This window comes from Coffea arabica, chromosome 5c, assembly GCF_036785885.1.
Source record: "Coffea arabica cultivar ET-39 chromosome 5c, Coffea Arabica ET-39 HiFi, whole genome shotgun sequence".
Lineage (NCBI taxonomy): Eukaryota > Viridiplantae > Streptophyta > Magnoliopsida > Gentianales > Rubiaceae > Coffea > Coffea arabica.
The window spans coordinates 10,896,382-10,906,857 of NC_092319.1; the positions used below are offsets into that span (position 1 = coordinate 10,896,382).

The 10,476-nt window shown below is 35.5% G+C and overlaps 1 long non-coding RNA gene across 1 annotated transcript; it reads left to right on the top strand.

Annotated features, from left to right (window-relative positions):
- The first annotated feature begins 1,983 nt into the window (after positions 1 to 1,983).
- Positions 1,984 to 4,252, top strand: LOC140007640 (uncharacterized). Its single transcript, XR_011814982.1, has 2 exons — positions 1,984 to 2,443; positions 2,567 to 4,252. It is a non-coding gene; the product is annotated as an uncharacterized lncRNA (long non-coding RNA).
- The last annotated feature ends 6,224 nt before the right edge of the window (positions 4,253 to 10,476 follow it).

Below are 10,476 nucleotides of genomic sequence, written 5' to 3' on the forward strand. Positions count from 1 at the left end.
ACGTGAAAGAATTTTTGAAAATGATGAGATTACGCCATATGCTTGCAAGATTTGCATTGCAACTAGATCAAATTTTATTATCTATTGGAACTTTTGCACTTTTATATATACATGATAAGATATGCACACATTACACATATTGGGGATAATACAAGAGAAAATGGCTAAAATTTACAAAGCAAATAAAGCAAAAATAATGATGCAAAAATTTAGGTTTCATTTGATGCAAAAAATACTTAAAATTGTGATTCAAGATCACCTTTCTTTAGGTTTCATTTGTTTAGAATTTTGTGTGTAAAGACTTTGGACAAATATCCTTTAGGATTATTTGAAGGGTGTTTACCTTAATTCTTGCACAAAATTAGACAAACTTACTTGAACTATGGTGTACATTTGCAGAGAATTCTAGTAGTGGAAAAAATGATCTTCTGCAGCAATCTCCCTCCATTTTCAAAATTTAGAGAATAGACTTTCAAAGGTCAGAGAATAGTCTGACAATCATATTCATAAATAATGGTATCATTCAATTGAACCACTATCTTAGTAAAGGTTCTTTGAAACTAATCAATACAAAATGGTAGACCAAGTTTGAACCACTTGTACATTAGATTACCCTCATGAACACATCACACATAGATCAATACACAACCATATGTTCTTTAATGATACATTTTATAGCCTTGTATCACTATTCTTTCATGAATGTTTCAAAGTAAAGTTCTTAACTTTGTAGTTTGCCAAATTTATATTCATATAGGCAAAATCTTAGTGCTCCTGCTATTAATGTCATTTTCAAGATTCATTAAGAGTTAATAACTCGACCAAACTGTGATCAGGTGAGGAAATAATGCACTATTTTACCTTGGGATGAAAAATGATAAAGTGCACCAACTATTAGATGATGTAGTTTCACTCATTGAATTCAAAACTAGATGTTGTATTTAGCGTTGAATTGAGGTTCTACCATTAATGGCCATTAAATTCGGACTTTAAACCCATCCCCCTTGATGTCTTTAACACCAAGTCACTTGATAATCCTTTCATTAAATGATCACTCAAGTTTTCACTAGATCTCACAAAGGCAACTGATTTGACTTTATTTATGATCAAATCTTTCACATAACTATGTCTCAAACCAATATGCTTTGATTTGCCATTAGATATTTGCCTATATGCCTTAGCAAGTGTAACTACACTATTACAATGTATTGAGATAGGTGATAACGGTTTTGGCCACAATGGTATATCATAAAGGAAATTTCGTAGCCACTCAACTTCTTTACAAGTTGAAGCAAGTGTGACAAATTCAGTTGTCATTATAGAATCGGTGATACAAGTTTAGTTCTTAGACCCCTAAGAAATCGCATCACCATCTAATATAAAGATCCTACCACTTGCCGATGAGTGATCATCTCTATTAGTGATCCAACTAGCATCTGAAAAACCCTCTAAAACAGAAAGATAGCCAAAATGACATATACCGTAGTCTATAGTGGCTTTCAAATACTTCAAAATTCTGATTACACCTTACCAATATAACCTACTAGGATCGTTTTTATGTCTACTCAATATACCAATGGCATATGTAATATCCAATTTAGTACATGTCATTGCATACATTAAGTATCATATAACTTTGGCATGCTGTAATTGAGAAACTAGATTCCCTTCATTTTTCACATAGCTTTTTTTGGGATCCAATGGTGTTGAAGTTGGTACTTAGTCACTTTATTGAACTTGTTAAGAATCTTTTCAACATAATTGTAGACACCAGATTTTTTTCAATTTTTAATGTTTTCTTGAATTTTTTCTATTTAATGAGTTATTTATTTTCTTTAATGTGTATTTTTCTCATTTTGCAAGTTTATTTTAGGAAAAGAAAAAAAAAAGAAACAAAAAAAGAGAAGATAAAAATCTCCTCCTAATCATTTTTCTTTCACCAAATACACTATTGATCTATTTTTGCACTCCATGTTCCATGGATCTTTCTTTTCATTTGGTGAAAAACCCATCATTTGACTAACAAAACTCCACTCATCTTTTTTGGACTCTCTCGGCCCTCTCTTTTCTTTTTGGGACCAGAACAACAACTCCCTAAAAACTCTCTCACACTCTCTAGGCTCACTTGCACACTCCCACTACACGAACACCCAAAAAACAATACTCCCCAACTGACTCTCGGCTCTTTTCTTCTTCCCCTCAAGAAGAGAAGACAAAAACAAGCTCCAGTTTTCCCTCAATCTCTATCCCACTCTCAGCACTCTTCCCTCGCAAAAAATTCCAAACACTCTCACTCCCCCAAAACTTCCCTCTCTCACTCTCGGCTTTATCTCTCCCCTTCCCCTATACATATTCTCCTACAAATCAAACACAAGAGAAAGCAAGCAATTGGACATGAGGGAGCTGGAATTTCATCAAGAATTTTTAATCGAGGTCATAAGAGGTACTACCACTTTCCTTGAGCTATTTTTCAGTTTTTTTTATCATATTAAATCCATGTATTGTTATTTAGTCTCTCTTGCTTTTGTTTTTTTTTTTTTTGTTGCTGCTGCTGGTGTTGTTGAAGTTTTTGGGTATATTCATGGATAAAATTAAGAAAAGAGAAATGGTTCTGTGAATGCATATTAAGTGTTTGTAAAAATGCCAAAACGAAAAATGAATCAAATTAGTGAATCTTTTGTGCTTATTTTTCGTCAAAACAGATGATTATAGCTAGCACAAGGTCTGAAAATGTTTGGTTATCCAAAATTTTGGAGTTTTTGAGCTTTAAAAGCATTGAAATATTTTTCTTCATTTTTGGGCTGTTTTAATTTAGTGTATCATTTTGTTGTTGTTTTTTTTTTTTTTTGCCAAACTAAGGTCATAGTTGCACTATAGAATCCATAAGGAGTGTATTGGTATAAATTTTATGAATTTTAGTGGCGATTATAGTGATTTAAAAAAACAAAAAATTGGACTATTTTTTGGCCATTTCGCCACTTTCAGTTTATTCTTTTGTAAAAACTAAGTTCAAAAACGAATTCTACGTGAAAAATCGAGTTGGAGTGTATATTTTGGTTATTTTTCATGATCGGAGAGGTCGTCGACGACCGGCGGAACCAGCGGCTGCCATGGTTGCCGGAAGGAAGCTTCAGCCTCACTGGAGAGAAAGAAGAAAAGAAGGGGAAGAAGAAGAAAAAGAAAATAAAAGAAAGAAAATAAAAGAAATGTTGGGCTGGTTTTTTATTTTTTGGTGGGCTTGTTTCTTGATTTTCATTTGGGTTAGAGTTTTTTGTTTCAGGCTTTCGTCTGGGCTCTGGGATTATTTTACACTTGGGCTTGCATCTGTTTTTAATGAAAATAGCCTGCGTTTTTCTTTGGGCCAGAGCGATCCAGTCCAAGCAAAAATGAATTAGTTTAGCCCCTAATCTTTGGAGTAGTTTTATTGTGGCCTAGAAAATTTTAAATTTCTTTCACTTAGGTCCTTAATTTAATTGCATTTGGTCCCTAAACTTTATCTTTGATTTAATTTTGATCGCTAAACTTTTGCAAAATTATATTTTTATCCCCAAGAATTTTCTAATTTTTGTAATTTAGTCCCTAGTGACTTTTTGACTCTCTCTATTATGATTGTTTCTTTTCTTCAATAGCTAATTATGTTATTCTTGGGTGTATTCAACTTGTAATTTTTAGATGTTCTTAAGTTTTTTTATATTTGACATATTAATGTGAATTTAGTACTTTTATTATTATTATTTTCAATTAAATTGGTGTCATGATCCTTTTGTTCATTTTGGAGTATAAATAGGGCAATTTGACTCCATTTAGTCACCACTTCAAAAGGGAGATACCCCTATTATCATTTAAATTTCAATTACATGCTCTTATGTGCTCCTATGTGTTTATATATTTTTACATGTTTGTTATTTATTTAATTCAAATGTTCATCCAAATTTTCTTATGTTTGTTTAGTTTATTTTACAATTATTTGGGAGGTATTTAAATACCTCAAGATGTAATAGATAGGTAATTTTTTTTTTTTTTGAAGAGTTGTAATTTGATAGACCAGTGTAATAGATATGATAGATAGGTTTATTTTATCATATTTCCCCATTTTAGATTGTAATTAGGTTCCCTATTGTAATAGATGGAATAGATAGGTATTTTATTATATTTTCCCATTTAATTTTGTAGTTAGACTCCTACCTATAATAGGTAGGTTTTGTGTGTTTATGTGGATTATGTGTTTATATACTTTATCTGTTTTCCTTAAGATTTTTGCATCTAAATATTATGCTTATGTGTTACGTGCTACGTGCTCTTACGTGTTTATTTGTTTTAATTTATGTCTTATCTATTTTATTATGTATTATAAATACATGACGTTACCACATTAGTCCGTCGCTAGTTGTGGCTTCTCCTTCCGCTTATCTACTAGTCCAATGCTAGTAAGAACTTTAGAAATAGGCTAGTCCAACACTAAACTCTTAGATTATTCATGCGTTAGATTCATTTTTGTTGTGACATTCATACATTCCCATGCATATTTTTTATTTTAGAACATTTTCTCAATTGCATGATATTTTCTATTATATTATCTCTTACCCTCTATATGTGTTAATCATATCATTTAGGGTTGCATCTCATTTAAGAAATTGTAAAATAAGTTAGTTCATCTGCTTGTCTAGATTAGGAGAATTACTCCTTGAACATGGGCAATGAGCGATTATAACTCTTTAGTTTAAATACTCTGTTAATCCCTATATAAAAAAATTATGTCATGAATTTTTGCCTCCCGTATCCATTATGGTGCATCCCATTTTTCTTGATCACCTATATTTATATATAATTTAATTGTCTTTTTTTTTAACTTCGTTTTTGCATACTCGTGACCCTCTTCAAGGGATTATTTTGGCATTCGCAATTAATGAGAGCGATATCAATTAAACCCTTAAATGGATATTTTGTCCCTTTTGATATTTCTATAAATTTAGATTTACATCTATGTAGGAAACATCAAAACGTAATAAATTTAAAGGTTAGATTGTGACGACCCCACCTCCCCCTAAGGCGTACCAAAGGGTTTGGCGGACTGCCTGCCCAACTCTCGTCAGGAGTCACTCACTCGTATCACGTGCATACATCCATTGACCATAAATAACATCACAATTCAAGCTTATAATTTACATTGATGTAAATTCAAGATACAAAACCTCAGTATACCCAAATTGGCTCAAAATGTATACAATCCAGATACAAAACATTCTATTCGAGGAATAGCGCGATTACAAGTCAAAAGTCAAAAGTTAAAACAACTAAACTACGCTAGTCTTTACACGTCTCATGCCTCGCTCGTACCCCTGTGAGGAAAACAAAACTAACGGGGTAAGCCAAAATTCAGTGAAATTCCAAATATTAAATTGGCCATCAAACAAAGTAATAACAGTGTGATAATGAAATAGCAAGCAAACAAGTCCAATCAAGGAGATAATACTTCAAGTAATCAAGAAATATATGGATTATGTTCACATGTAAGGATACAGTGGCTCATGTCTCGGCTCCATCCCAACTTGATCGATTCGTAGTTGACACTCCGTCAACTTTCAAGTAATAACTAGTTCAGAAAGAAAACCCCACTTCACACCAGTCTCCGTCCACCACTCAACCCCCTTTTCCGGGCCCGCACGCCATATAAAACACGGGTGGTAATACTCGAGTATACCGTTTTGCCGAAGAGATACACTCCACTCGATATTACTAGTTACCCAAGGTTCGTTATCTAATCGACCAGGTCCTTGCCGGCTCAACTCGATTAACTAGCCACAGGGTTTCTGGAATTCCATGCAAGATATAACTCATGTACATGTATAGCGAATCAAGTGTATACCGTTTTGCCGAGGAGATACACTCCACTCGACATTACTAGTTACCCAGGGTTGGTTATCTAATCGACCAGGTCCTTGCCGGCTCAACTCGATTAACTAGTCACAGAGTTTCTGGAATTCCAGGCAAGATATAACTCATGTACATGTATAGTGAATCAAGTGTAATCAATAAACAAGAACAAGTCATATTAGGACACGTGCGGTAAAGTACACCCTGGCCCTATCATTCATTCATCATGTAATCATATGGGTCAAGTAGGAAACACATGTATTAAGTGCAATTGGATATTTGGAAGCACTCACCAAAAGTAGTGCCTCTAGTGTTCACGTCCGGGGGGTACTCCGGGTTTGCAGTCCAAATCTGCGATAAAACTTGATTTAAGAACTTTGAAAATCGATTAAGATTCGAAACTTAAGCGTTTCGTTCAATAAGAGTCAAGAAATTGAAATTCACTTGGTGAATAGTCGCGAAACAGTTGCTTGCTTTTCAAACTGAAAATTTTGGTAACATGTTTTCTTGGAAATAACTTTTAAGTCGAAAGTGCAAGGAAAACGGATTTATAGTGGTTAGTACCGCTTTTCCTAAGGGTACAAGTTCGGCTAGATTCTAACGTATAACCCTCGATAACAAGGTATCAAATGTCCTAGATGGTTCAAGTGGTATGCATATATCAACTTTACCCAAGTCGCAAGTGTATTTCTCTAGCCCTTGAGCGAAAATTTGGGCAGCATGCCCTTTGTATTTTCCTATTTCCAGTCATTTATGGCTTTATTATTTCCTCAAACAACCCAAAGTTACACACAACACAAATTCATTTCAATAGCCGTTCCATAGGCTCAAGACAATACAAGGATAAAAATTAAACTAATAACAAGTGCGGAAATGAACTTAACAAAAGATAGATTTGACGGGTTTTGCGAAAAGAACACATCCGAGGCTACGCTTATCGGATTGAAGTACAACTTATACCGTTTTGAATCTAAGACGAAGGCCTATAACTTTCATGAAGATCATTTAGTCAAATTTCTAGTGTAACCCTGTCAAATTCCCAATTTACATAACCAAATTCCAACTAATCGGCTAATTAACCGTACTACCTTGAAACGATCATATCTCAGGCTACCAAAGTCCGTTTAAGGTATTCTTGGTGGCGTTGAAAAGCTAAGACAGAGTACTAAAACTTTCATATTTTGGCAAATAACTAAATTAGCACGGATCATAGCAAATAAACACGGTTAATTGGATGAATCTGTCTAAAACGGTTCACTGGAAACATCCTAAGTCAGCGAGGGTATTTTGGTCTTTTTATAGGCTACGTGGCTCCGATTGAGCTGAAATTTTGTAGAAAATTATAAAATATCATTCTTTACAAATTTTATGTTTTGTGCCAACCCTAATTCGGCCTCTAACATGGAGCACTAAAACTGGACAGAATTGAAGTCATTTTGCCAGAAATCTGGAATTTTTTGGTTTCAATGATAACTTTCTTCATTTCTTGCTTCACTTGCTACTAAAACCCCCTATATAATCTTGGATACAACATATATTAACCATACATCAAGTATAGGCAGCAATCCATCAAACCCTAATTCATGTCACTAAAAGGAAAAACACCCAAAACATGATAACAACCATCATTCACCACAAATTTGAGATGCTAAGCTAATTTAAACAAGATCAAGAGTAAGGAATGGGGAAATCATCATCCTTACCTTACTTAAGTGTTTACCAAGAACAACCCTAGCTTCTCCTTTAAAATTTCACCAACCTCTCACTAAATAAACACTCAAGGATAGCTTTAATCGGTTTAGTTTTCTTTCTTTCTCATTTGGTGGCTAGATTCAAGAAGAAATGGAGCAACTTTCCCTTGGTGTTTTTTCCTCTCTCTCTCTCGGCCAAGCAGCAGAAAAAATGAAGAAGAAAGATGGCTCCAAGTGATAAGAAGGTAAGATAAGTATCTTGGTCAATGGCCCTTAGGTGGCCAACAAGTGGCTTCACCACCACCACTCATTTTTTTTTGTTTCTTTTCCTTGCATTTTTAGTCCTAAATTTCGGTCAAAGCTAGCTGGAAATAAGGAGATATTTTGCTCAAGTATTAATGAGCTCATGTGGTAAAAAAGTGGTGGTCAAATGGTGCGTTCAATCAGTAGTGCGCGGTACCCGTCGGTTAGCGCCGTTTTTCCTTAAGTCACACGTACTAGGGTTTTTTACTTCCTATTCACTAACTTTTTATCATTCCTTCTAATCACATGTTATTTCTCACCTAAAAGTCACTCTTAAGTACCAAATTTGATTCTCGCACCGTACCGGTAATTACACTACGGATACACGTGAAAATCCTAACTTGCTCCAACTTGAAAACAAAAAGTGAAACCCTATTTTCTAGATTTATTTGCACTTATTGTGAAATGAATGGATAGTAGGGCTATAATAAATGAATAATTTCCAAGTAAAAGGGTATTTTTGAGGAAAAATATAAGGAATTTGCAAGTCCTCACACTCTCTCCCCCTTAAAGGAATTTCGACCTCGAAATTCATATCTTTCGTCGTAAATAGGTCGGGATATTTCTTTTGCATGTCTTTTTCTAGTTCCCAAGTTGTTTCTTCCACTTCGTGATACTTCCATAGAACCTTTACTAAAGAAATCTGCTTGTTTCTCAGGTCCTTCACCTTCCGATCCAAGATTTGAATGGGTCGTTCTTCATAGGTTAAGGACTCGTCGAGTTCAACATCTTCGGGTGACAAAATGTGAGTCGGATCCGGATGGTATTTCTTAAGTAGAGAAACATGGAAAACGTCATGGATCCTAGACAAACTAGCTGGTAATTCAAGTCGGTAAGCCACCTTTCCTATTCGTTGGAGTACATCGAAAGGTCCCATGTATCGTGGTTGCAACTTTTTCCCTTTTTCTGCTCTAATCTTTCCTTTTAACGGGGTAATCCGAAGAAACATCTTATCCCCTATCTCAAACTCCAAATCCTTCCTCCGATGATCGGCATAACTTTTCTGTCGACTTTGGGCTGTTTGAAGTCTCTGGCGAATCACCTTTACCCTCTCGTAGGTTTCCTCAACCTATGGTATTGTAGCCGGATCTATAATCTTTCTCTCTCCTACTTCATTCCAATGGATTGGAGATCGGCATCGTCGTCCATACAAGGCTTCATATGAGGCCATTTGAATAGAGAAATGATAACTGTTGTTGTATGCAAATTCAACCAAGGTCAAGTATTGACTCCAACTTCCTCCAAAATCCACAATACAGGCTCTCAGCATATCCTCAAGAGTTTGAATGGTTCTCTCAGATTGTCCATCAGTTTGCGGGTGATATGTTGTACTATAATTCAACTTAGTTCCTAGAGCCTCCTGTAATTTCTGCCAGAATCGGGATACAAATTTAGGATCTCTATCGGATACAATCCTTACTGGTACCCCATGTAGTCTCACCACTTCATCCATATAAAGTTTGGCAAGTTTCTCCAAAGAATATTTCATGTTTACTGGCAGAAAATGTGCAGTCTTAGTTAATCGATCCACTATTACCCAAATCGCATCATGCCCCTTTTGTGTTCGTGGCAACCCTGATACAAAATCCATCGTTATGTGCTCCCATTTCCATTCAGGGATCTCTAAAGGCTATAACAGACCTGACGGTTTTTTATGCTTAACTTTCACCTGTTGGCAGGTGAAACACTTTTGTACAAACTGGGCAATCTCCGCCTTCATATTCTCCCACCAATACAGACTTTTAAGATCTTAGTACATCTTATTATTCTCTGGGTGCACCGTATACCTAAAGCGGTGTGATTCCTCCAAAATGTCCCTCTTTAACTCCTCCTCCCTAGGTACAACGACACGATTTCGGAACTTTAAAATTCCATCAGGATCTAGATTAAAGTTAGGCGATTCCCCTTTCTTCACTTTTTCCACCCACTTTTACACCATTGGGTCTTTCACTTGGCCCTCTTTGATCCAATCCAACAGTGCCGACTTCATCTCAATATTTTCAAAAATCACCTTCTTCGGTTCCAGACGAGGTTTCCATTCACATACATCTTCTAACAAGCTCCATTCTCCCACCATGAAACTCGCTAGTTGAGCCTTTCGACTTAAAGCATCTGCTACAACGTTGGTCTTTCTAAGATGGTAGTTAATTGTACAATCATAATCTTCTAAGAATTCCACCCATCGACGTTGTCTTAGATTTAGCTCTTTCTGTGAAAACAGATACTTAAGACTTTTATGATCCGTATAGACCTTGAAAGTTACACCATAGAGATAATGTCGCCATTTTTTCAAAGCAAGCACAACAGCTGCAAGCTCCAAATCATGGGTTGGATAGTTCTGCTCATGAGGTTTTAACTTTCGACAGGCATAGGCAATCACATTCCTATTTTGCATCAACACACACCCTAGCCCCTCTTTTGAAGCAGCGGTATAAACCATGTAACTATCGTTCCCATTGGACAAAGCTAAAACTGGAGCCATAGTTAATTGCTTTTTAAGCTCTTGGAAACTTTTATCACACTTAACATCCCAAATGTACTTTCCTTATTTCTTGGTCAAGTTAGTCAAGGGTCCCGCAATTCTCGAGAAATTCTTTATAAATCGGCG